At 58.5% G+C, this 25,684-nt stretch overlaps 1 protein-coding gene and 1 long non-coding RNA gene across 14 annotated transcripts in view; one reads left to right on the plus strand and one right to left on the minus strand.

Annotated features, from left to right (window-relative positions):
• The window catches only part of IQSEC1 (IQ motif and Sec7 domain ArfGEF 1), a 285,544-nt gene that overhangs the window by 207,416 nt on the left and 52,444 nt on the right, over window positions 1-25,684 (plus strand). The window contains exon 1 of one of the 12 annotated variants that reach the window (XM_086368968.1): window positions 6,003-6,169. The exons of 10 other annotated variants lie outside the window; for them this stretch is intronic. The gene's annotated coding sequence lies outside the window, so the exon portion shown is untranslated. Of the gene's footprint in view, window positions 1-6,002; window positions 6,170-12,829; window positions 12,960-25,684 lie in introns of those variants that run through there. One more of the 12 variants, XM_086368971.1, reaches the window with a different exon arrangement.
• Window positions 3,988-5,959, minus strand: LOC147348747 (uncharacterized). Of its 2 annotated transcripts, none has more exons than XR_015151966.1 (2): window positions 5,709-5,959; window positions 3,988-4,309 (listed from the first exon to the last, which is right to left on the minus strand). It is a non-coding gene; the product is annotated as an uncharacterized LOC147348747 (long non-coding RNA). The 2 variants fall into 2 exon arrangements; XR_015151967.1 differs by lacking the exon at window positions 5,709-5,959 and adding an exon at window positions 4,940-5,700.

Below are 25,684 nucleotides of genomic sequence, written 5' to 3' on the forward strand. Positions count from 1 at the left end.
CCCATTTAACAAAAGTGTATGCAGACCACTGGGGTGACTCTGAACGCTGAGCTCTGCTGTCTGGGTTCTGCGGCTGCTTTTCCTGCTGTGTTTTTGGACTCATGGCCAAAGGGCCCCTGTGGTGAATTTACACGCTGAATTGTCATCATGGAGCTCTGGCTGCAGTCCATGGGGTCGCTAAGGGTTGGACACAACTGAATGTCTTCACTTTCACTTTTCACTTTCATGCATTGGAGAAGGCAATGGCAACCCACTCCAGGACTCTTGCCTGGAAAATCCCATGGATGGAGGAGCCTGGTGGGCTGCAGTCCGTGGGGTAGCTAAGAGTCGGACACGACTGAGTGACTTCACTTTCACTTTTCACTTTCATGCGTTGGAGAAGGAAATGGCAACCCACTCCAGTGTTCTTGCCTGGAGAATCCCAGGGACGGGGGAGCCTGCTGGGCTGCCGTCTGTGGGGTCGCACAGAGTCGGATGCGACTGAAGTGACTTAGCAGTAGTAGCAGCAGCTCTGGGTGCGGTGTTCCTCCAAGTGTGCTCTGACGAACCTTGCAAACTGCCTTCTTAGGTGTCCACCTGTTCTTTTTTTTTTTTGGAAAGATATTTACCTATTTGGTCATGCCAGGTCTTGGTTGCAGGACGGGGACCCTCGATCTGCACTGCCGCACATGGACTCTCGAGCTGTAGCGTGTGGACTCTTAGCCACTGGACCGCCAGGGAAGTCCCTCCACTGGTTCTGAAGTTTGAGAAGCCCTTAATATAGAGCCATTTCTCAGACAGGAAAGTAGAGGCCCGTAGAGGGAAAGGGATGTGTCCAAAGCCGTGCAACTGGGAGAGCCTACAAGCCCACACAGAGGCCGCGAGGAGCAAGTAAGAGCCACTTCGGAAGTCATTCAGACCCCAGCCTCCCTTGTAAGATGGACAGAGCATCACGCCTCTCAGAACACAAGCAGTAGGCACAGTGGGCAGAGGGTCCAGCTCAGAGCCTGCCTGACTCAGCGTGGGCACCATGTGTGAGGCTGTGCCCGCCACCTGGCCCTGCGCCCGGGTCCCCGTCCTCCGGGGCACACCCTCTGCCCAGCAGAGCAGCCGTCAAGGGCCCCTCCCAGCTCCAGCCATCCCCCACCGAACCCGCCTCACTGTCCCCAGCGCTTAGCCACTGACTGGGCACAGCTCTGTCGCAGGCCCTGTGCCAGTCGACGCTGGCAACACAGAGATCCCACCGCCATCCGCGCCGTCAGGAACTGTGGCAGCAAACAGACTCGCTAACTGATGCTTAGCAGACAGCGTGGCAGTGGTCATTTGTATTGTTAATAGCCAACGGTTCTTGAATTGCTCTGTGTGTGAGCCAAGATGTGTGACATTTTTGCAGCTGGATCTAAAGGCTGGGTTCGACTTCAGCTAACAGGCAAAAAGCATTCATTAGGGATTTTGGCCAATTTGGCTTGGGGAGGGCTAGAAGGATGAATAGAGGCCAGAAAGTGCGGAACCGTGACTGTCCAGTCGAAGAGCGTCATCATGGTTCGGTGGGTGACAGGGTCACAGATTACTGGGTGAGTGGCTCAGTCTCCCCGCAGGAAGCATTGCTCCACCAACCTTCCCCCGCCCCCTGCCATCTCCACCCTACACACGGGCCGGGTGCCTGGTCCTCTGTCCGTGCCCCTAGGAACAGATCTCCAACCCCGACCCGTGGGCCTGTCGCCAGGGCTGATCTGGAGAGGAAATGTGAACCCGGAGTTTCCGGCAGGGCACCGCAGGTGGGAGAAGGAGCAGGGAAGGGCACAGCGGCCAGCCTGGAGGGGCTGCGGGCCGAGGCGGCGGACCCCCGGCCCCCGCTCCCACAGCCCACGGCCAGGGGCCCCACCTCCCGGCAGCATTCCACGTCAGGCTGGCTCTTCCAGCCAGAAGGTTCTCGGGCTGACGTGACATCAGAGCTGCAAGGAGCCTGGGCACTTGCCTTGCCCTGGGCTTCCTGTCTGCTCCATGAAGGGGCCCTCAAGGCTCAGAGGACGACGATCGTCCCCAGGGAGTCAGCCCCAGCCTGGGTCAGAGCAAGACTCTCGACTCCCTGTGCAGTCTCAGAAATGATTCTTCTTAGAACATTCTGTTTTAGTTGCATGTAGTCCATGCAGAAGAAGGAAATGGCAACCCACTCCAGTGTTCTTGCCTGGAGAATCCCAGGGACGGGGGAGCCTGGTGGGCTGCCGTCTATGAGTCGCACAGAGTCAGACACGACTGAAGCAACTTAGCAGCAGCAGCAGCCCATGCAGAGAGGCTTCCCAGGTAGAGCCAGTGGTAAAGAACCCGTCTGCCAATGCAGGTGGATGTAAGAGACTCAGGCTCGATCCCTGGGTCAGGAAGATCCCCTGGAGGAGAGGGAAGCAACCCACTCCAGTGTCCTTGCCTGGAGAATCCTGTGGACAGAGGAGCCTGGCGGGCTATGGTCCATAGGGTTGCACAGAGTTGGACACGACTAAAGTCACCACTAACGCAGCACACACGAGCAGAGAGCACAAAAGGTATTTAAAAGGAACATTTCAGTGAAAAACCAGTTTCTTTCCTGCTCAGCCCCCAATGCCCCACGCTCTTTCCCAGGACACCGGTGTACCAGTGTCTGGAGCATCTTGGCCAGAGATAACATGTCCACACGGCAGCATGCACTCTGTACCCCCTTTCTTATGAGAAACAGCCACGCGTCACACCCTGTAGTGCTCCTTGCTTTTTCCACGTACAGAAAAGTCTGACACTTGGAGACTGTTCCTTGTCAGTCAGGTACAGAAGGGCATGTGCTTTGACTGATGCGCAGGTTTCTGCCACCCGGATGTATCGAAGCAGTCGTCTGTCGAGCAACCCTTCACTGGTGCCGTCAGTTCAGTTCAGTCGCTCAGTCGTGTCCGACTCTTTGCGACCCCATGGACTGCAGCACCCTGTCCATCCCTGTCCCTCAGCAACTCCTGGAGCTTGTCAGACTCACAGCCATCGCATCGCTGAGGCCGTCCAACCACGGCGCCCTCTGCGTCCCCCCCTCCTACCTTCAGTCTCTCCCAGCGTCAGGGTCTTTCATTGGTACGCTTGTAGGTAACAAGATTCCGATGACTTGTATTCACTTTAAAGGCAGTTGCTTAATTTTTTAAAGGCGTGTAAAGAAGATTTAATTAGCCCATGCGCCTGCGCCTACGTGCAGATAATCCCTGGTGACTTTTTAAAAATCAACTAACCCTCAGTTGTTGCTATCGTTTAGTTTCTCAGTCGTGTCCAACTCTTTGCGACCCCATCAACTGTAGCCCGGCAGCCTCCTCTGTCCATGGGATTTTCCAGGCATGAATACTAGAGTGGGTTGCCATTTCCTTCTCCAGAGGATCTTCCTGACCCAGGGATCGAACCTGCATCTCCTGCCTTGGCAGGCAGATTTTTTACCAGTCAGCCATCAGGGAAGCCCTCAGGATAAAGATATAAAAATGAAAAGGAAAAGCTCCTCCCTCTCCCATTCCACACATCCTCCCAAAAGGCTGCCATCAATAACAGGTTGTTTGGGTGTGTGGGTATCCTTTCAGGAAGGAGAAGTAGGAAACGTCAGTACACATATGTGTCTAACCTTTCACAGTGTACACTAGAGGGACTGCAGCATGCAGCCTTCTGTCCCTTGCACTTCTCAGCAGAAATGCGTCCTGGAGCTCTTCCTGGGAAGTCAGCCTGTGGGTGCCGTCATGCCGGCTCCCTGTCCGCCAGGGCTGGACACCAGAGGTGTTTCTCCTCTCTGTTTGCTCACTCTGACAGCGTGCTGTGTGCAACTGCCCTTGTGTCTTTATGCCAGCCTGCTGGATGCCTTTCCAGGCCACCCTGCAAAAAAGCTTGCGCCATCTTGCACCTCAGCCGCCAGTGCCGGGGTGCACTCATCTCCTCCCACCTGCCACAGCAAAAGCATCATCAAACTTGTTCTTTTTCTTTTTTTTGCCAGCCTGGTAGAAACACACGATGACAAACATGTTGTATTTCAGTTTGTATTTTTTTAATGTGCATTTAATTACAAGTGAAATTGAATGTCTTTCCATGAACTGCTTGTTTGTATCCTCTGCCCTCTTTTTTCTAATTGGTTAGTCATTTTTTTCCCATCTCTTTGAAAGAGCTCTTTATGTATTAGGGAAATTAACTTTCATTTCATTCTCCTCAATGAACTTCTGTCATCCGTTCTGCAGATATCCTTTTTAAGTGAACCCTTTGTCTTTTTTTGCTTTGCGGTATGTGTTATTCCATGTAGAAGTTTTCATTTTTATATAGTTAGATTGATCCGGATTTTCTGCCACGGCTCCTGGGAATACAAATATTTACACAGCACATCTTACACAACCTCTGACACATTATCACAGTTGATCCTCAGACCAGCCTTTGAAGGCGGGCAGGCTGAGGGGTTTTATCATCGGGTCTGTTTTGCAGATGCATTCAAAGGAGGCTTAGAAAGGTGGTCGCTGAACAGATTCTAAGACCCTAGTTCTTCCCAGGCCCCTCCCCTGACTCCCCGCCAGCCAGGTAACTCATTCCTGGCATTGACAACAAAAGGAGATAGCTTCTCTGTGAAAGCATTTTTAATGATTAAAACGACAAGAATCTTTTCTTCAAGATCTCTTTTTTTAAAAAAAAGTTGCTGAAAGTATACAAATAGCTTTTAAAAACAAAACTTCCAACGATGACATGGGGTTTGGGGTGGGGGCTCATGCGATGCCCTGAAGCCCATCCCCCAGGGAGATCATCAGGGGTGAGGGGGACCCCCCAGGAGCTGGGCCGTTCCTGGCCCATCTCTGCCATCACCAGGGCCTTGTTTATTCCTGGAAGAGCTCAGGTGCTTATCTGTGTGCAAGACAAGAGACTGAGGTGGTCCCGCACCCCACCTAGCTGAGGCCCTGCACTTGGCGGGCTGTGTGAGTGTGGCCAGTACACTTACCTTCTCTGCGCCGCCCTTGGCTGTGAAACCCGGATCATAGTTTCCAGCTTAAGTAAATGAACAAAGTGTCCACCTCTCACCTCTGATCTGCCTATTCCTTCCAGCATCCACGGCCTACTCCCCACCTGGCCCCGGTATCCAGAGCCACAAGCTGTCAGGGGGCACAGTCAGGCTCCCCGCACCTTGCCCCAGAAGCCCAGAGAGGGAGGTGCCTTGCCCAAGGTCACACAGCCCGGGGTGGCAGCGCAGCCGAGCCGCCTGTCTCCTGACTCAACCACTCACGGGCCTTCTCCCTCTGGACCTCAGCAGCCCGGCCCGGCCTCCTGTCTCGCCGATTCCGGCCACCAGGGCGCGCGACCGGCCGCCCGGGCTCCCACGTGGTCCGGGGCTGCCCGCTGCCCACCAAAGGAAGCCCTCCTGAACCTGGGGTCAGAGAGCTCAGAACCGCCCTACACACCAGGCAGCGCGCCTCTGGGCTGCTTGTTCCCGGGGTACAGCCCTCCTGGAGCGCCCTGCTCCTTGCAGTCCGCCTGCGCCACTCCGTCCCCACGGCCTGTCCGTCTCCGAGGCCGGCCGCCCCCCGAGGCCCGCCCCCAGCAGTCGTGGGTGCCCAGGCCATGTTTGCTGTGGGGTAGGGGGCGCCGCCAGTAGGCCCGTACCCTCGTCCCCAAACCTGCCGGCCGGGTACAGAGCACCCCCCGCCCCCCGCCCCCAGCACTCTGCGCGACCCTGCGCCCGTGGCTGACCCTCTGGGCCTCGGTCTTCTCACCCGAGAACTGGGCGGCTGCGGGGAGAGGGTTGGGCATGGCCGGCGGGGACCGCGGTCCTCCGTGGGAGGGGCCTGCGGCTGCGACTCCGGGGTGCTTATCTGGGGGGTCTCGGCGAGTCGGAGTGAACGGCCGGGGCCACCCAGCGCCCCCGCACCCCCGCCCCGCCGCGCCTGGGCTGTGCGAGACCCGCTCCCGGCCCGGCCCCGCCGACTCTAGCGGCCTCGACTGGCCGGGCTCGGGTGACGTCGGCGGCCGGGGCGGCACCCGGCCCCCGCCCCCCAACCGCTGCCGGGGAAACTGAGGCCGCGCACGCCAAGGTCACGGCGCGGAGGCCGGCCGGCCGGCGGCGCTCGGGCTGGGGCTCCGCGCTCCCGCCCGCGCTCCTGCGGCCGCGGGGACTGCGGGGACGGCAGGGACGGCGCGGCGGCGCGCGCTCGGAGGCTGCGGGCGGCCCCGCGAGGTAGGAGGCGGGCCGGCGGGGGGCGCGCGCGGCGGCGGGCGGGGCCGGGGGCCGGGGGCCGGGGGTCCGCGGGGGCCGAGTCTGCAGCAACGCGCGAGCGGCGCCCGGGAGTCGGGCGGGGGCCGGGGGCGGCAGTGCGGAGCCGGGCCCGGGGGGAGGACCGAGGCCGCAGGCGTGGGGCCGCAGCGGGCCCGGGCTGGCCGCAGGCCTGGCGGGGATGAGGCGGGGGCGCCGGGCTTTCGGAACCGGGCTCTGCGGTGTCGCTCCCGGGGGGCCATAGGCGGCGGAGCCTCCCGGCTCTGCGGATCGCTCCTCCGAAACCCCCGCGGAAGGCGCGATCTGGGGGAGGGGGCTCAGGGCGTTCTTCCCCGCGTCTGCACCGCTGGGGGTCTCGCCTGGGCTGGGAAACGTGACCCCAGACCCGCAGGGTCGCGGGGTAGGGGGGAGATGTGGCCCCCTCCACGGCCTCCCTTCCCCACCCCCCCTCCTCTCTGCGCCGCCTCTCCGCGGAGAAACCCGGCCGCGGATCCAGGGTCCGGAGCCTGCGGGCGGGGAGGTTGAGGCATCTCAGGAATTCGTTGGGAACCAGATGGACGCTCCAGGGCTGGGCTGGAGGCGCTGGCCCCGCATTCAGCCCTGCCCCTGACCCTCTTGTGACCTTGGGCAGTCCCTCCCCTGACCACGTGGGCCAGACGCTGGTCCCTAGCCTTGGGGGTCCTTCGGGTCAGACCACCCAGCAGGCAAGGAGTCGGATTAAAGGCCTGCTGGGGGCTGGAACAGCCACAGCCCAGATGGGGCAGGAGAGAGCAGGGTCTGGGAAGTGACCATGCGCTGTTGTGAGTATCAGGACACTCTGTCTCACCTGCCAGCCTAGGGGGGAGCCCTTGTGGACTAAGGGGCTCTGATTGCGGGTAAACCCCTCCTCTGCCCAGCTAGCTGGCCCTGTGAGGAGGCAGGGCTGGTTGGCAGAGATGTGATCAGGCTGTCCCCTTGTCCCCACAGTCACGGGGAAACACCCCCTGCCAAGTGTCTGCCAGGCAGTTGTCACTTTAAATCGATAAGCTCTCCACTGTCATAGCTGATCTGTTCCCGGAGCCAACAGAGTGGAAAGATGGCAGTGGGTGTCCCCTCCCCTGGGCCTGTCCAGGAGCTTCAGCCCCTGGGCGGGCGGTCTGCTTGCCTGGTCAGCTTTGTGTGCTCTACTCTGAGCATGAGCGTTGGGTGGGGGTGGGGCCCTTGCTCCACACTTTGGGGAGCCCCTGCTCTGGCTCTGCGGTCAGTCCCCAGCAGACAGGGTGCAAACCCTGGGAGCCGGGCTCTCGACCAAGATGACCTCTGGTCACCCTCTGCTGCCCCCAGCTTTAGGCCTGGCTCGTCACTTGGGCTGGCCCAGCGGCCAAGCCTCTGCAGCCGTGAATGACCAGAGAGCTGGTGTGCAGTGGGGTTTGAAACGAGGGAAGAGAAGTGGCCCCGGGACCCCCCGGAGGCCAGAAAGGACATGCTGGGAGGTGTCCAGGGTGCCACATCGCCACGGCCCAGCCCCTGAGCATCAGTGCTGCAGGGAGCTCGTGAGGGCCCGCCTCCGCTTAGAGCTGGGGAAACTGAGGCCAGAGAGGGGCAGGGACGTGCCCAAGGTCACACAGCACCCCCAGGCACCCAGCTCTCCAGCAGTCCGGCCATCCTCAGGGAGCTGCAGCCTGGGGGAGGCTCAGAGGACTCGGCGTCTCCCCCCGGAGGTCCCCGCAGTGGAGGGACGAGGACAGGGACTCTGGCTCCGCACAATTCACGAGCATTAAGTCATCTTGAGTCTCGTGACTGGAGTCGCCACCCTTCCCTGTGGTGCCTGCCCTTCCAGCCACTTCTCTGTCCACCCCACTCCTGCCGGCCCCACAATGACACCCATGATCTGAGTCAGGCCCCTGCCCCGTTGTGCAGACAGGGTGCCCAGGCCAAGGCAGCTCTGGGACCCCCGAGTCCTCAGCTGTCCTTCGACCCACGTTCTGACTCGGGGTGCCGAGTTCCCAAGCAGCCCTGGAAGAGCACGGCCATCCTTTGTTCTTGCAGGGAGCTCCCATCACGGGGGTGTGCAGGCTGCAGTGGAACACTAACTGGGCAGGGGAGGTTGACCAGATGTCTCATCACCCCACCCACCTTGTCCACCATGAACAGAGGGTTGGGACTGGGCTTGCTTACCCCTGTCAGGAGGTGTTTCTGATACGAAAGAAACAGCATGTGGTCAGGTCCCTGTAGAGGCCGGGGCTCCCACCTCCTACCGTTGCTCAGACCCGGTGTTCATGGCCACCATAAAGTGTAACTCAGACTCACATCTAGGGGCAGCATCTTCCAGTGCCCACGGCCTGCCCACTGGAGGCAGCCTTCGGCCCTCCCGTTTTGGTGCCTGCCGGGCCCACCCCACCGATGCCACCCAAAAACCTTTGCTGGCCTCCAGGCATCCATGTCACCTCAGGCGGAATCTGTGTCCTCCTCCCCTGGGGTCCCATCGTCCCTGAACTGGGGAGGGGTCAGTGTGCAGGGCCAGATGCGGGCCTGACCTCAGGACACCCACCGCCCCACCCCACCCCTGCCGCCTGGACTCCGCAGTGGAGTGCCACACAAGCGCCGGCTTAGAAAGGCAGGGTTCGGGCAGCCAAGTTCTCGGTGGCTTTTCAGAGCTGGGTGCGTGTGGCCTTCTGACCCAGCACAGTCGTGGCTCAAACCCAGCAAACGTCTTTCCAGCCTCGTCACGGGGTCTCGCTCATTCCCATTTCATCTGGGAAGCCGCAGACCCGTCTGCTAACGTGTCTGAAGGCTCTGGAATCGTAAGATCAGAACAGGCCAGCAGCATCCACCGGAGATGCCGCCCCCTCTTGCCCACTGCAGGCTGGAGTCCCTTCTGTGACTCAGGCCCTCGCGCCTGGACAGCTGGGCAGTTTGCACACTCAGACGGCCTGGGGGAGGCGCTCAGAGGGGACCTGACCCTGAGAATCCCCTCGGGCTCTGCAGACTGAGACAGAGAGGATCTCCATGGGACCCTGTCATTCCGGCTACGAGTTTGGGCCTGGGCCACTGCAATCCTGCTGGACGACAGAATCCCCAGACTGAATCCCCCGAGGGCAGGACAGTGACCCAGGCACCTGCTAGTCCCCAGAGCCAGGGCCTACTGCAAATCTTTGTTGTGCTCAGCTGAGTTGGAGCCAAACAAGAAAAAAAGCAGTGAGTTCTCCTGGCTGGAGGTCTGCACGCTGAGGTGGTCCAGAAGAGTCCTGTGTCTTGGCTGAGACGCCCTGGAGGGCCATTTTAGCTCCAGGACTCCCAGAGCCAGTGACTTTAAAAAAAGAAAATTATCTAAGGACTTAGTGAAAGCTATCAGGATGGTAATGTAGATTTGGAAAAGCGCTCAGCGCCAGGCTGTTCTAATAAAGACAGTCGCCCCGGGGTGTTATGGCGACGCTTCATTATTCTGCTTCTCCAGATTTGGGACTAGGATCAGGTCTTGGACTTGGTCAAGGGGCCTAAGTGGAAGTGAAAGTGTTAGTCGCTCAGTCGTGTCCAGCTCTTTACGACCGCATGGGCTGTAGCCCACCAGGCTCCTCTGTCCATGGGATTCTCCAGGCGAGAATACTAGAGTGGGTAGCCATTCCCTTCTCCAGGGGATCTTCCTGACCCAGGGGTTGAACCAAGGTCTCCCACACTCCAGGCAGGTTCTTTACCATCTGAACCACCAGTGAAGTCAGTCCTAAAGGAAATCAGTCCTGAATATTCACTGGAAGGACAGATGCTACAGCTGAAGCTCCAGGACTTTGGCCACCTGATGTGAAGAGCTGACTTATTGGAAAAGACCCTGATGCTAGGAAAGACTGAAGGCAGGAGAAGGGGGATGACAGAGGATGCTATGGTTGGATGGCATCACCGACACGATGGACATGAGTCTGAGCAAACTCCGGGAGTTGGTGAAGGACAGGGAGGCCTGGCGTGCTGCAGTCCGTGGGAGTCGGACACGACTGAGCGAGTGCACAACATCAGGGACCTAAGGACTAGCAGCGGGTTGCCATGCCCTTCTCCAGGGGATCTTCCCCACCCAGGGACTGAACCTGGGTCTCCCACGTTGCGGGCAGATACTTTACCGTCCGAGCCACGAGGGAAGCCTGTGCACAGATCCCTCTGAGCCTCAGTCTCCTCCGCTTTAGAGTGGGAGTGATGGCAGGCCCCCTCCCCAGGCGGCTATGAAAGTAATTCTGGAAAGTATGTCAATGTCACGGGGCTAGCTTCCGTTTTCTCCTTTGAGGATATTGAAAAGCTACTGAGTATTTCTAAGGCCTCAAAGTCCCCATCAAAACGCCAGCTCCATTGATTTTCTCATTCAACACATATTTCTGGAGCACCTACACACCAAACACCCTGCCTTCTGGGAGCTTTGATTGCAGCATCAGGAGACCCACAACAGATGAGGGATCAAACCAAGAAGAGCGTTTCAGCTGCTGCTAAGGGCTAAGAGGAGTGCGTCTGCCCTGGTCAGTGTTAAAGGGGCTTCGCTGCGGAAGAGCCCTTCCAGAAGGGAGAGGACAGAAGCCCCCTTCACCCTTCCCTGGGCTCTGGGAGACGGACTCCAGTTCCGGCCCTGCGGGCTTCCCACTTGCTGTGCAAACTTGGGCAGGTTCCTTGCTGTCTCTGATCCTTGGCCCTGGTTTGAAATAGCAGATTAGCCCCTCTCCAGCTCAGCTGCCCTGTGTGGCCGGGCTGCCTGTCTTGTCGGGGTGTCTGTCGTGCCTGGGGCGCTGCCGTCACAGTGGGAGTCCCTGCCTATCCCCTGTATCCCACACCACACAGGATCTCCATCTCAAACCGTCATGCGCAAAGATGGAAGGAAAGACAGGCCCAGGAGCAGCACCCCGGCCCAGAGACGCAGGGCAGCTGAAGCCCACGCCCGACTCCTGAGGGCTCTGCCTGCAACCGTGGCCCCTCAGAGACCGCCCCACCCTGAGTTCTGTACTAACACCATCTTGCTCTCACCGTCTTCCCACCTATCTGAGCAACTCTGTACAACGTGCTGCTGCTGCTAAGTCACTTCAGTCGTGTCCGACTCTGTGGGACCCCATAGACGGCAGCCCACCAGGCTCCCCCGTCCCTGGGGTTCTCCAGGCAAGAACACTGGAGTGGGTTACCATTTCCTTCTCCAATGCATGAAAGTGAAAAGTGAAAGTGAAATCGCTCAGTCGTGTCCGACTCTGCAACCCCACGGACCGCGGCCTACCAGGCTCCTCCATCCATGGGATTTTCCAGGCGGGAGTCCTGGAGTGGGTGCCAGTGCCTTCTCCACTGTACAACGTGGCCTTGTTTCTGTTCTGAGCTATCTGTGCATATGGCTTCCCAGGTGGCGCTAGAGGTCAAGAACCTGCCTGCCAACGCAGGAGACGTCAGAGACCCAGGTTCAATCCCTGGGTCAAGAAGATCCCCTGGAGGAGGGCTCGCCACCCGCTCCAGTATTCTTGTTGAGAATCCCACAGACAGAGGAGCTGGTGGGCTACCGTCCACAGGGTCGCAAAGAGGGGGACGGGACTGAAGAGACGCAGCCTGCAGCACGGACGTGGATTTGGGCCGGAGATGTTTGCTCGGGCCTGGCTTCTTCTCAGAGTCACGGGGAGCTGTCACTTGGCCTCGTCACGGCTAGGTAGTACTCCACTGCACCGCCAGCCACACTTAATTTTCCGTCTGTGTCTTCAGTTCGGGGCTGTGTTCTTGAGCATGCCCACCTCCCAGTGCGTGTTCGGCCTCCTCTCTGCTGTTTATCTTGAACCGGGCCAGGTGGTACGCGCTGCTCAGCGTCGTCCCAGAGCCGACCGACCCTGTAGTCCTTCCCGCCCATCGCCCCCCAACCCCACCTGCAACCCCTGTTGTCAGTCTTGGCCATTTTTGCTCTCCTGGCCGCTGTGGAATGGCTCTACTCTGCATCTTCCTGGTTGCTGGTGGGGCTGAGCCGTATTCATACGTTTATCGGCTGTTTGGTTCTCCTCGTTGATGGGACTGTTGAAGCTTCCTGCCTACCTTGGGCTGTCTTCTTGGTTTTTCTGTTGTTGTTGTGGATTTTGAGGATTCTTTAGGTATTCCAGATTCCAGTCCTCTGTCAGTTATACATGTTGTAAATATCTTGCATTTTTTCAGTCTTCCTGGAGTCTTGGAATGAACGTTTCACTTTCAGAGGTCTTAATTTGAGTGATTTCACGTCATTTGTGTGAGTGTGTTTTAAGAATCCTTTCCTACCCTGCAGTCATGAATTCACCTTTTACGTTAGATCTGTAATTGGTGTTGGTAAATGGTGTGAGATCAGGGTTCCATTTCACACACATGCACACGTGCGCACACACAGGCACACATGCGTGCACACCCCGTTTCCCAGCCTGCCCAGCAGTTTGGTGACACGAATCCCTTCACCTCCCTGCTCCGCCCGTCCCCTCCTCCTGCATGCATACCTCTCCCAGCGGGCAGGAGCCAGGACCGCAGGCTGCGGTCCGGAGCCACGGCAGGGACAGCCCCCAGGCCGGGAGGACGGCCCTCCCCCGCTGCCTGCCCGCTCCTGCCGAACAGGTCTGCGGGCCGTCACGTGTCCGCTGGCGCTGAGTCGGGCTCTGGCGGATTAGGCCGGGGCTCAGGGCTTATGACCCACACCGGCCGCTGCACGGGCCCCGGGGAGAGCGGACGGAGCTCAGCTCTGGTGGCTGCAGAGGAGACCCCCGGGGGCCAGCGAGGCTGTGCTGAGGAGGCAGGAGGTCCCCAGCCCCGGCGCTGGAGCGAGGTGAGAGCGGGTGGGGCGGCCCGGCTGTGTCTCTCCCGCCCGGCTCCCGGAGCCTCTGCCTGGAGAACTAAACATCCCCCCACCGCCGCCCCTACCCCCGCCAGACCTTTCCATCTGGAGGGGCCCAGAGCCAGGAGGTGGGGGCGGAAGCCCACAGAAAGACCTACCAGGGTTCTGGCCGCTGTTCAGGCTCACCTGAACACACACACACACACACACACAGACCCACACACACACACACACAGACCCACACACACACACACACAGACACACACACAGACACACAGACACACACACAGACCCACACACACACACAGACCCACACACACACATAGACCCACACACAGACACACACACACACAGACACACACACAAAGACCCACACACACACACAGAGACACACACACACACACACAGACCCACACACACAGAGACCCACACACAGACCCACCCACACACACACAGACCCACACACCTGCCCACTGGCTCCCATAAACACACACACACACACACACACACACACACCTGCCCGCTGGCTCCCGAGGAGCTCTGCATCCTCTGCAGTGATGAGGGCTGCCCTCTGGACGGGGAGGTCACTGCTGCCCCTCAGTCCGCCCTCTAGATCCCAGTGCCTTTCCCCTGGCAATGGCCAGGACCCTCCCCTTGGGTGACCTTTACTCCTGTCCCGCAAGGTTGGGGGATTCGCCCATTTAACAGATGAGGAGACCGAGGCTCGGCGAGGGGCTGTGGTCCAGCTGGGGCCGGGCTGGGAGGCGGCTCCCAGCACCTCGGCAGCCTGCCTACGTGAGCCCAGAGAAGGCTCTGCCCACGGCCTGCTGGAAGACACAGCCCCAGGGCCTCTGGCAGCTCTGGGTGCCTGGGAGCGGGGCGCTGGCCTGGGGGCAGCGCTGACCTGGGCTGTCCCTCGCTGGTGCCTGGGCGGGGTGACAGTACGAGGCCCCACCCCTCCAGGTCGCTCTGAAGTGCGCTGTGCGTGAAAGGGCCTCCACACGCGGCCGCTCCCAGCAGGCCCTGCGGACTTAGCATTCGTTCGCACAGGGAAGGTCAGTACCTGAGTTCACTGCGTCCTCTGAAGTCCTGGGCTTCCGTCCCCTTCTTTTCGTCCTGGGCTTTATCTACGCGTTTTTTCCTCTGTGTTTCCTGTTTGCTTAGGAAACACAAGCACACGGTCTGATCGCTCGGCCTTCTGAGAGTGTACGATGCGGTGACACGCGCCCCCGCCGCGCCCCAGAGCAAACCCGGGCGTTGGAGGCGTGATGGTCAGCGGGGCTCCTGTGTGTGCTTGTCTACCGCCGTGTTTTAAAGGGAACACCGGCCCGGGCTCTGCCCCGTCCTGTGACTGCCCTCTGGGCCTTTAAATCCACCCACTTGGTTAGAGAGCCCGGGACGGCCTCCCCACAGAAGCCGCGCGTATTTGTGGGTGCTGGCACCAGTTCCTCCTCGTCAGCAGGCCTTGAGGGAGGCTGCAGCCTGGCACGGGGCAAACAGGGGGACTGTTGAGCCACAAAGAACGGTCCCTCTGTGCCCTGAGAAGGCCCCAGTCGGGGCCCAGCTCCCCCTCCGGCCCACCCCGGCGGCGCTGGGTCTGGAGCCCGGGTGGAGCCTGGGGAGCTGGCCGAGGCCCCGCCAGTGGCCAGCTGTCCACCAGGCGACCTTGAGCCTCCTCTGGCCTCCTGACTCCGTGCAGAAGCCCAGGGCGCGGGGTGGCCCCAGTGAGAGGACCGAGGGGCTGTCTCCTCAGGAACCCCAACACGCCACCCCTCACCCATCCCGGCTGAGCAGAAACCCATGATGTGGGCCAGAGTTTCCATTCTGCCTCTTACAGTTTGACCGGGCTCCGGAGGCAGCCCAAGCCCCACTGCTGCGTTCCCTGTGGGCCTTGTGACTCCTGGACCTGCCGGCGTCTTATCTCTGCCGTGGAAATCTCCCAGAGGGCAGTGGGCAGGGCTTTATCTCTCCCAGCCTCAGAAAGAAAGGCAGCGGGCAGCACCGCGTGGCAGCATACCCCGTGTGTGACTACACGCCCTCGTCAAAAGGGCTCCCTGCCCCCTTGAAGGAAGAGCGGGACCCACCGCTGCTGTCGGGGGTGGCGGGGCCTGGGGTCACGGTCGCCCAGCGGGGCCGAGCTCCAGGCGCTGCCAGTGTGCAGTGGCTCAGGTTGTGCCCTGTGCAGGAGCAGCTGGCAAAGCACTGCTGCCAGGCTGCAAGCTGGTGAGACACTGTGTCCACCACAAGAGGGAGCCGTTTCTGAATTCATGCACAGACCCGGCAGCTCACTGGCAGAGAGGTACCTGGTGAGGTGTCTCCTCTCCTCTGAGACGGGCTTCCTCCGCTCAGTTCTCTAGAATCTCCCTCCAGGACTCTGCTGGTAACCGGGGCAGAGGCACCTCCAAACACCCTCCTGCATCGGTGGGAGCAGCTTGAGTAGACCCAGCCCAGAGAATCTTCAGAGGGAACGCAGCCCTGGCTCAGGGCAGACCTGGGTCCGCGTCTCAGCTCCTGCCGCTCCTGGGCAGAGCTCCTCAGCCAAGCCTTCCACTCGAGCACCTATTACTATCACCCGGCGATGCAGTGGTAAAGAATCCAACTGCCAAGCAGGAGACATGGGTTCAATCCCTGGTCCGGGAAGATCCTCTGGAGGAGGAAACGGCAACCCACTTCAGTGTTCTTGTCTGGGAAATCCCCATGGACAGAGGAGCCTGGCGGGCTACAGTCCATGGGGTCACAAAGAGTCAGACACAACCGAGCCACTAACAACCACAACAATATGCCCCCGAAGCTCAAGTATGAAGGACCCTCACGTCTGGGCCTGGCCCCTGAGCAGGACCTCTTTATCTGTGAAGGCACATTGACTCGAGGACACAGACTCACGTGAACTAGACGTACTATCTCATCCACAAGGTTTTCTCCAGCACCTAGTACCTGCCAGGCTGGAAATACACAGTGAGACCCACAGACATGACTTTTATCCTTTTGGAGCTGAGTCATGAAGGTGGAGTCGGGAATACGTAGCTGAAAGAGAGCACCAGGCAGAGGGGACGGGGTGTGCAAAGGCCCAGGGGCAGGAGCCAGCTCACTGGGTGTGAGGCTGGAGCCAAGTGGGAGGGTGTGTGTGCTAATCACTTCAGTTGTGTCTAACTCTTTGCAACCCCATGAACTACACCGCTCCAGGCTCCTCTGCCCATGGGATTCTCCAAGCAAGAATACTCAGGTGGGGTGCCGTGCCCCCCTCCAGGGGATCTTCCCGACCCAGGGATCGAACCCGCGTCTCTCACGCCTCCTGCATTCGCAGGCGGGTTCTTTACCACTAGCGCCACCCGGGGTGGGTGAGTGGGAGGGGCGAGGCGGGCAGAGGCCGAAACCGCAAGGGTTTATGGGCATGGGAAGAGTCCGGTGCCAATCTCTCTCTCTCGCTCTCGCTAAAGATGTTTATTTATCCGTGTAGCTGCACTGGGTCTTAGTCACGGCGGGCAGGACCTTCGATCTTCACTGTGGCATGTGGGGTCCTTCGTTGTGGCGTGTGGGGTCTAGCTCCCTGACCAGGGGATTGAACCCGGCCCCTGCATTGGGAACACGGAGTCCTAACCACCGGGCCACCAGGCAAGTCCCTGGTGCTTATTTCTTAAGCAGCGAGGAGCCAGGGTTTCAGCCTCCTTAGATCAGTGACTCAGATTGAAACGTCAGTGACGTTGTGTTTGAGTCCTGGCTCTGCTTCCTGACCCAGCCGCCCCCCTGCTGTGTGACGGTGGGGGAGGTTGTGTTCGGTGGTGCAGAAAGGAGGAGATCTGAAGGGGAAGCTTAACGGGGTGTCCAGAGGTTGGCACAGCTGCCCCTGTGGGCACCACACTGTGCAGTCCGCTTGGGGCTGGAGGGCCAGACTGCAGTTCTCCAGCGGGACGGCAGGGGGCGCGGGCCCCTCGGCGGTGGCGGGTGGGCTGCCCGGTCCGCTTGGGGCCGGAGGGCAGACTGCAGTTCTCCAGGGGGACGGCAGGGGGCGCGGGCCCTTCGGCCGTGGCGGGTGGGCTGGCCCCGCGGGGCCCGCGGGGGACTGGCGGGGTCGGGGTGGGGCCACGCCCCCCTCCGCCCTCCCGAGCACCCCAAGTGGCTCCCGGACCGCCGGTTCAGGGGCTCCTGCCCGCAGTTGCCGGCTCTCCGTCTTTCATCCCTCCGGGACCATCCATCAGCTGTGACCTGAGCTGACGTTTTAAGCCGATCTAAATTTGCCACCCAGCCCGACCAGGGGACAGCTGGGCGAAACCAGCCCCTGCAGGAGAGCGCTGGTGTCCAGACCTCCACTCCGCCGCCTCGGCCAGTGTGGTGCGGATGACGAGACGCCCCCCTCGCAGGCGGGCGGGCGGGCGGGCACCGGCACACTGTGAGTGCCCAGGGGCGGTTGGTCCAGCCAGGCCGGGGCCCCCAGGAGGCCTGCAGGGCCTGGCAGTGCTTCCCCGGGGTCCCCGCACCTGGCAATGGGCTGGAAGCACAGGGGAGCCGATGTGCGTTCAGTGAAGACGTGTCCTTCCGACCAGGGGATGCGTTCCAGAGCGGGATCGCTCACACTTGGGCCATCACTGTCCGTGCTTGGGTGCCCACGAGCAGGGCCGAGCCCCGGGACAGGCCCCCCGGGAGCCCCCGGGACCGGGCACCGCGGGAGGGGAAGGAGGAGTCCTGGGAGAGGTCCCCGCGCTGCGCTCCGTGTGGTCACCCTTCACCAGGGTGATAATTACTGCAGACGTGCCTGAAAGGGAACAAATTGCTGTGCGCTTGTAATTACAAATTGCGTTTCTGACACTCCAGGGGTTTCCAAACCTTGATATCTGTGTTGTTTACATATACATTACAGTCATTTATGGAAAACACCAGTGAGGCCAGAGCTGTCTGTGGGTCGTGCTTCCTAAGAGATGCTCAGGGTGGCTGTGCTCTGGGAGTCCCCCGGGGGACCCGGGCTGGGCCTCGAGCTCTACTCCTCTGTCGTGGGCTCAGGTTCTCTCTGCAGCCCAAGACTTTTCACACGTGGACCCCCGGGCTGGAATCCCGGCTCTGCGCCGACCAGCTCAGGGGCCACCAGCCACAAAGCCCTCCGTGTCCCGGTTTCCTTACCTGGACTAAGTAACTGGGACTCGATAACTGGCTCAGAGACCGCGGCATCCGGCGGCAGGCCCTCAGCCTCCGTGCCCAAGGCGCTCCCTGGGGCTGTCCCTCTGTTCAGGATGCAGGGAGACCCACATCCAGAGGAGGGGACGCGGGCCCTGGAACCCCGCCTCCCATCCCCCTGGCAACCAGGCAGCCCTCCCCCGCCTTTGGGGCCATGACCTCAACTGGGTGTTATGTCTTGCTGCAGAGTATATTCTCAGATCCCTGGGTTTCTGTTAGTGTGAGATGCAGGCCACAAGTGGGCATGGGACGATTCCAGGTGAGCCACGGATGCTACATTCAGTGACGTGGAACTGTCAGATGAACCTTGCCCCAGGAGAAAGCTGTTCCCCTCCAGGCTCTTTCAGCCCCCCAGATTAGATTACAGATTACACATTACACCGACTGTCTCTTTCACGGCTCTTTATCACTCCAAAAACGCTTAACTATAGGTCCTTCTTTTGTAGGAAGTAATATATTTTATAGAAACTGGTATATAAAAGAGGCTGCAAGACAGAAAGTGAGCGCCCCCCGCCCCAGCCCCCAGAGGTAGTCATCACCCAGAGATATGTCTGTCAGAGTGCGTGTGTGTCTCTGTGTGTGTGTCTGTGTGTGTGTCTCTGCGTGTGTGTCTGTTTGTGTGTTTACCCCTTCCTTGTAATATATCTTGTATCTCCTTCCGTATCAGAATACAGCAAGCATCCTTCTGTTTTATAGCTGCCGTCTGTAACATGGATTTTCTATACTTTTAATCTCTGTTTTAAACAAAGAGCAAGCCTCAAGCACCGGCCTTCTGCTGATAACAAGCTCTGCGCGGGGTTTTGTAACAGTGTTCGGTTGGGGTGATTTATGACAAAATTCAATATATGCTGGGCACGAATGACTTTTCACTGATGGAGCAGATATAATGTGTGCTGATATACAGAATACTATTAAGTAATTGGCACACAGGTGCTGTGTGGTTGCTTGGAAAACTAACCTGAGGATAAATCCAGGCCACTTCTGCCAGCTCCCGCGGCCCTCCAACACCCTCCTATAAAATGAAGCCCCTGCCCTGTCCTCCAGCCTCATTCCTCACAGCTCACCCATCCCCACACTTCACGCCCCTGTATAGGCGGTTCCTGTACCCGGAGTGCCCTGCAGTGAGTTCCCATTTGTGCCGCAGATCCCAGTCCAGGCTTCACCTGCTCCAGGAAGCCCTCCCTGATGGCCGTCCCTCTGCCCACAGTTGTTCCTGCCCCTGTGCCAGGTCAATCGCATGATTGCACTGATCACCCACCTTAGTTCCCTGGAGCAGCGCAGGGATCCTCGACTCCTGCAGACATCAGAATCACTGCAGGGTGAGAATGAGCATCGCTCGGAATTCCCCCCAGGACTGCAGCTGCTGCTGGGGCCACACTCTTGAGTCTCTCCCTGGTGGAGGCAAGTCTCGGGCGGAGCGTCAGTGCCCCCGTTCTCAGCTCAGTGCCGTCATTAGCAGGCTGTGCATCTTTGCAGAAATTACTTACCTTCTCTGGGCTTTGGGGCCTCCGTGAGAAACTGAGATGTGAGCCCGCCTTGTTGGGCGAGTATCGAGATCGTGTGAACATGTGTGTGGAAACTGGGCTGGCACCAGCCAGTGTGGGCTGCTTCCTTCCAGCCCCCAGCCACCCAACTTCCCAAGGGCAGGGCCCGCATCTGCTGTGTCTCGGACCCTCTGCGGCGCCCGGCCTGTGCCTGGCGGGCGCTCACTGACCACTCCGCATCTGTTATGTCTTGGACCCTCTGTGGCGCCCAGCCTATGCCTGGCGGGCACTCACTGACCACATTCAGGAAGGCACCTGTGCCCAGTTATCCGTTTATTCAACTAGTGAGTCAGACATCGCACCTGCCCTATGCCTGCTGACTCCGAGTCCGTGGAGCTGGGTCAAGCTGGATGAAGTCTTCCTCCTGCTGGGACCAGTGAGAGTGCAGGTCGCTCAGTCGTGTCCAGCTCTTTGTGACCCCACGGACTACACAGTCCACGGGATTCTCCAGGCCGGGATACTGCAGTGGGTAGCCGTTCCCTTCTCCAGGGGATCTTCCCAACCCAGGGATCAAACTCAGGTCTTCCGCATTGCAGGCAGATTCTTTACCAGCTGAGCCACAGGGGAAGCCCAAGGACCAGGGAAGGGGTTGGTTAAATCAATAACATAAAGCAGATTGCAGCGGGGAATGTTTAACCCACTTAAGAGAAGCTGTCGTTTTAGCAGCACTTACTGGCGTCCGCTTGCAAACCAGGCAGCGGAGCACTTGCTGTTGTAACAAATGAACGCATCTATTCATTAAAGCAGAGGGCCGCTGGGGCTCGCTTGGCTGGCCCTTGGTGGCCGAGTGGATGCAACGGATAGGAATCCGTGCTGCCAGCAGGGTTGGCCACGCGGGGCAAGGCCTTGCCACCCCCTCTACCCTCCTGGTGCAGGTGGCCCCCAGTGAAGCGCAGCTGCTGGGAAAGAAACCCACATACGTCAGGGACGGTGGTTTGCTTTGCCTCCGGGGGTTCCTCTTTTTAGAGACGCTTTAGCTCACAGGTTCCTTAAGTTATAGAATCACCCTGGTTATGAGAATCAGTTTTTCTGAAGATCAGTTTCACGTGAAAAGGGGCGTTGGCTTAGATCAAATGGGACCAGACTGGCCTCGTGCTGGCCCTGAACCAGAGTGAACCTGGTTCAACACGATCCTTCAGCTCATCACAGATCTCCTGAGCACCTACTGTCCACCAGGCACCTTCCGGATGCTGGGGACATCCTGGTGATGGAGGAGGGACAGTAAACCAGGGAGCAAGTAACTGAGCCAGATAACCAGGCGGAGGTGAACTTTAAGGGGGATTAGACCAGATGGAGGGGCTTCCCCAGTGGCTCAGATAAAAATCCTCCTGCAATGCAGGACTCACAGGTGCCGGGGGTTCGATCCCTGGGTCGGGAAGATCCCCTGGAGGAGGGCATGGCAACCCACTCCAATAGTCTTGCCTGGAGTATCCCACAGACAGAGGAGCCTGGTGAGCTATAGTCTAGAGTGTTATAAAGAGTTGGACATGACTGAAGTGACTTAGCACGCACGCACGCAGACAGGATGGGGAGAATGAGGCTGTGCTTTATCTGGGGGCGGCCTGGGCTGTTCTCAGGCAGAGTGGGCTCAGGCCAGTCCTGGACAGACCGGAGCGTTTCCTAGAGATTGTCCCCAGGGGAGGGACTCGGTGCAAATGCTGTGGGTCACACCCCCCACTCCCGAGGATCTGGCGTCCTTGCACCACCAGCCAGGAGGAGAGGGCTGAGCGTGACGGGCTGCGGTGGGGGTGCCGGTGATCATGTCCTGGGGCTGGCGGGGCACCTGGCGGGGAGAGGGTGGCGAGCAGTGTCCTTCTGGTGCTGACGGGGGTCAGGGAAGAGGCCGTCACTGGTGAAAGCAGTTCAACTTCTTGCTTCTAATTTTCTTCCTGACATTGTCAGGCCCCTTGAATCTGCAAGAAATCCAGCCAATGGCCATTTCCCACCCACTTGTACAGACTCCTGACTCAAGTGGCTGCAGCACTTGGTAGCCATAGGCCTTTTGCGCACGGACCCTGTCTCCAGGGCTTCAGGACAAGCAGTCCGTATCACCTGGCTGGACTCAGCAGAGGGACAGGGAGAGGGTGTGCCCCCAGGAGCAGCCAGCCTGGGGAGGGATGCAGTGAGCGTGTTCTCATCTGTGGCCACCACTCCCATCTTCCTTTACTTCTGCAACAAACCGACATCTGCTGTGCCAGGGGGGTGGTGGGGGAGGCAAGTGCTCCAGGGACCCCGGCTCGGAGGGCTTCTTGGAGGAAGTGATCGTTGCTGGCTGTTTGGTCCACTTCATCAGTCACCGAGCACCACTGGGCATCACGCAGTTGCTCCGTGGAGCGGGGTTTCCTCTTCCTTGCCCCTGGGTCCCACCATGTGGTTCTGATGTCCGCAGCCCTCCTCGAGGAGCTCTCCCAGGCCCTTACGGGGCCATTCATCCATTTGTCACCTGTTGGCATCATAACAACTGCATCCAACGTTTACTGTTCATTTAAGTGCTCCTTATACCTCCAGCCATGACGGTTCCCTCCGTCTGGGGCGTCCTTTGCCCGAGCACTGGGAAGGAGGCGCTAAGGAAAAGATGCCCAGTTCGTGGCTGCACCCCGCACTGACCTGGGGACTCAGGTTCCTCATCTGAACAGTGGGCAGCAGCACCAGGTCACCATGGCCCCTTCTGGCTCTCAGGTTCTAGGGTGTGCTCACATTAAGGCCGGTTTCATCTCACTGTCGTGGTCTGGTCTTGGCCAACCCAAGTCCCAGTGAGCTTTTTGTGGTTGGACTTAAAATTCCTCTGGCGTGGCGACAGGTGTCTGAGACCAGGCCAGTTATGTGCAGCAATGGCCACATCTGAGCCCCATTGCCGGGAAAATGATGGAGAGCCGCTTGAGGCCTGCGAGCCATAATAAGTCTCTTTCAACTTTGTTGTGACGCAAAAGTATCCGTAGATAGTGCAGAGTTGAGTGAGTCTGACTGTGTTCCAATAAAACTTTATTTAAAACAGCAGACAGGGGGCAAGACTTGCCTCCCAGGCCTAAATTTGCCTCTGACTTATTCAGCTGAGCACCTCGGTGTTCCAGGCCCATAGCAGGCACAGGGAATGCTATAGAGAAGGACGCAGGCCCAGCTCTGCCCGGCAAGGACAGCACAGCTCTTGGCTGTGATGGGAGAGCAGGGACAGGGGAATGGGACAGCGTGAAAGGGGAGTTTCTGACTTTGATGGCGGGCAAGTCTGGGTGAGTTTCTGGGGGACGTCGCGTCAAAAGCTGAAATCCAAATCCTAGCTGTGAGCCAGCACCATGGAGGGTGTTGCTGGAAGGCTGACGAGGGCTGGAGATTGGAGCCAGACAAGACGATGCAGGAGGAGGTCTGTGGGAGAGGGACTGCGTGGTCAGCCTTTGGGGGCGTAGGTGCCACAGGTCTGGAGAGCAGGAAGGCTGTGGAAGGTGGGGAAGGGGGGACTGTCACAAGTCCAGGGAGGGGGTGAGGTCAAGTTGTGGGTGGGCGTGTGACATGGGCCAAGGCAAGTAGATCAGGACTGAAGCCTAGGACGATACAGTGAAATGAAACATTTTCATTCCTTTGTTGCCTTGTAGGCGGGCTCCTACTCACCCCTCAAGGCCCCAGCCTAAATGTCCCTTCATCTTTGGAGCCTCTTGTCGGGCAGAGTGACAAGCTACTTTCTCCAGACTATCATAACATCATACACAGGGCAGTGTCTCCCCAACTGCGCCTCAAAGCGCAGGAATGGAGTGAGCACTAACGTGTGTTTGCTAAATTAAACGAAAGGGCAAGGAGAATTAATTAGCCAGGGGAGAGGTGGGTGATGAGCCTCCCTTTACAGTTGAGGAAACAGAGGCTCAGAAGCCTAAACACTTTGCCCAGACGGCACGTGTAAGATTTCTTGCCCGGTCTGGTCATTTCCACTCCACAGAAAAACTGGCTTTCTCCACCTCTCCAGGCTGGAACTTCTCTCACTCGCCTCACGATTCCTTGAATTATTCATCTCTGAGGCAGTTGACAGCAGAAGCAAAAGGCACACTCTGCAGGAAGAGAAAACAAGAGAATGAAGAAGCGGCTGGTTTCCCGGGACTCCATCCTTTGTAGTCCAAACGCTAACAGGGAAATTCAATGCCCTTTCCCCAAATCCGAGACGGAACTCTGTCGCCAAGACTGTCCTGGCGGGCGGCGAGGCCCTGGGCCTGGAGAAGCGCCTGGAGTCCTTGGAGAATCCGGGTTGTGAGCCGTGTGTGGAGAGCTCCACAGCTGAGGGGAACTCTCTTGGCCCCATTTATTACAGCCTATTTTTAGAGGGCAGGCCAGGCTGGAGTGGGAGTTCTCCACCCACCTCCCTAACTGGACTATTTCAACCCTGCCAACTGTGTCCCCACCCATCTCCCCACCCCCAGCCAGGCTGCCGGAAGGTCTTCTTCCAGAGCCCTGGGTGGCGGGGCTCAGCCCTCCTAGTGGTGGTCGGCTGATTCGCCTCACTGCGGTTTTGATTCGCATTCCCCTAATGATCAGTGATGCTGAGCCTCTTTTCATGTGCTTATTTGCCGTTCATATATCTTCTCTGGAGAAAATCCTGCTTGGATCCTTTGCCCATTGCTAACAATTCTTATTTATTTATTTGGCTGCCCTGGGTCCTCACAGCTGATGTGTGGGCTTTCTCTAGCTGCGGTGCGGGGGCTCCTCTCCGCTGCGGTGTGCACACTTCTCATGGAGGTGGCGTCTCCTGTTGCAGAGCACAGGCTCTCCACACACAGGCTCAGTGGCTGCAGCTTGCGGGCTTAGAGCACAGGCTCAGTAGCTGTGCTGCACGGGCTTGGTTGCCATGAGGCATGCGAAATCTTCCTGGACCAGGGATTGAACCTGTGTCTCCTGTCTTGGCAGGCGGATTCTTATCCACTGCACCACCAGGGAAATCCCCTTTGCCCATTTTTTAAATTGGGTTATTTGCCATTTTATTGTTGAGTTGTAACCATCCTTTATCTAACATGGATTGTTGTTGCTGTTGTTCAGTCGCTAAGTCATGTCCAGCTCTTTGTGACCCCGTGGACTGCAGCCCGCCAGGCTCCTCTGTCCTCCACTATCTCCCTGAGTTTGCTCAAATTTATTGAACAAATGAATTCATTGTTCATTGAGTCGGTGATGCTATCTAACCATCTCATCCTCTGCCGCCCTCTTTTCCTTCTGTCTTCAATCTTTCCCAGAATCAGGGTCTTTTCCAATGAGTCGGCTCTTCCCATTAGGTGGCCAAATTATTGAAGCTTCAGCTTCAGCATCAGTCCTTCCTATGAATATTCAGGGTTGACTTCCTTTAGGATTGACTGATCTGATCTCCTTACAGTCCAAGGGACTCTCGGGAGTCTTCTCCAGCACTATAGCTGGAAAGCATAATTCTTCAGCACTCAGCCTTCTTCATGGTCCAACTCTCACATCTATACATGACTACTGGAAAAACCATAGCTCTGACTGTATGGACCTTTGTCAGCAAAGTGATGTCTCTGCTTTGTAATATGCTCTCTAGGTTTGTCATAGCTTTTCTTCCAGGGAGCAAGCGTCTTTTAACTTCATGGCTGCAGTCACCGTCTGCAGTGATTTTGAAGCCCAAGAAAATAAAGTCTGCCACTGCTTCCACATTTCCCCTTTTTATTTGCCATGAAGTGATAGGATTGGATGCCATGATGTTAGTTTTTTGAATGTTGAGTTTCAAGCCAGCCTTTTCACATACTAGACCTTATCAGATGCATAATTTGAGAACAGTTTCTCCCATTCTGTCTTCATTTATTTTTAATGTATCAAAGAAAACGTCAGAAGTGAAGAGGAGGGGTGTGGAGATGGGCTGTGCACTGCTGCCCAGCCTCTTGCCCGGAGCCCTGGGGCCTGCCCCTTGCCGAGCTGCCGGCTGAGCCAGCCCAGCCCCCCTCCTCCACTTCCTCACCCGCCCCAGGTCCCCATCTGGGAATAACGCTCCTCGTTGGCCCCCCTGCAAATGCAAGATTCAAAAGGGCA

Source organism: Bos grunniens, chromosome 22 (genome assembly GCF_055505025.1).
Source record: "Bos grunniens cultivar Pamir isolate PY7600 chromosome 22, Bosgru_T2T1.0, whole genome shotgun sequence".
NCBI lineage: Eukaryota > Metazoa > Chordata > Mammalia > Artiodactyla > Bovidae > Bos > Bos grunniens.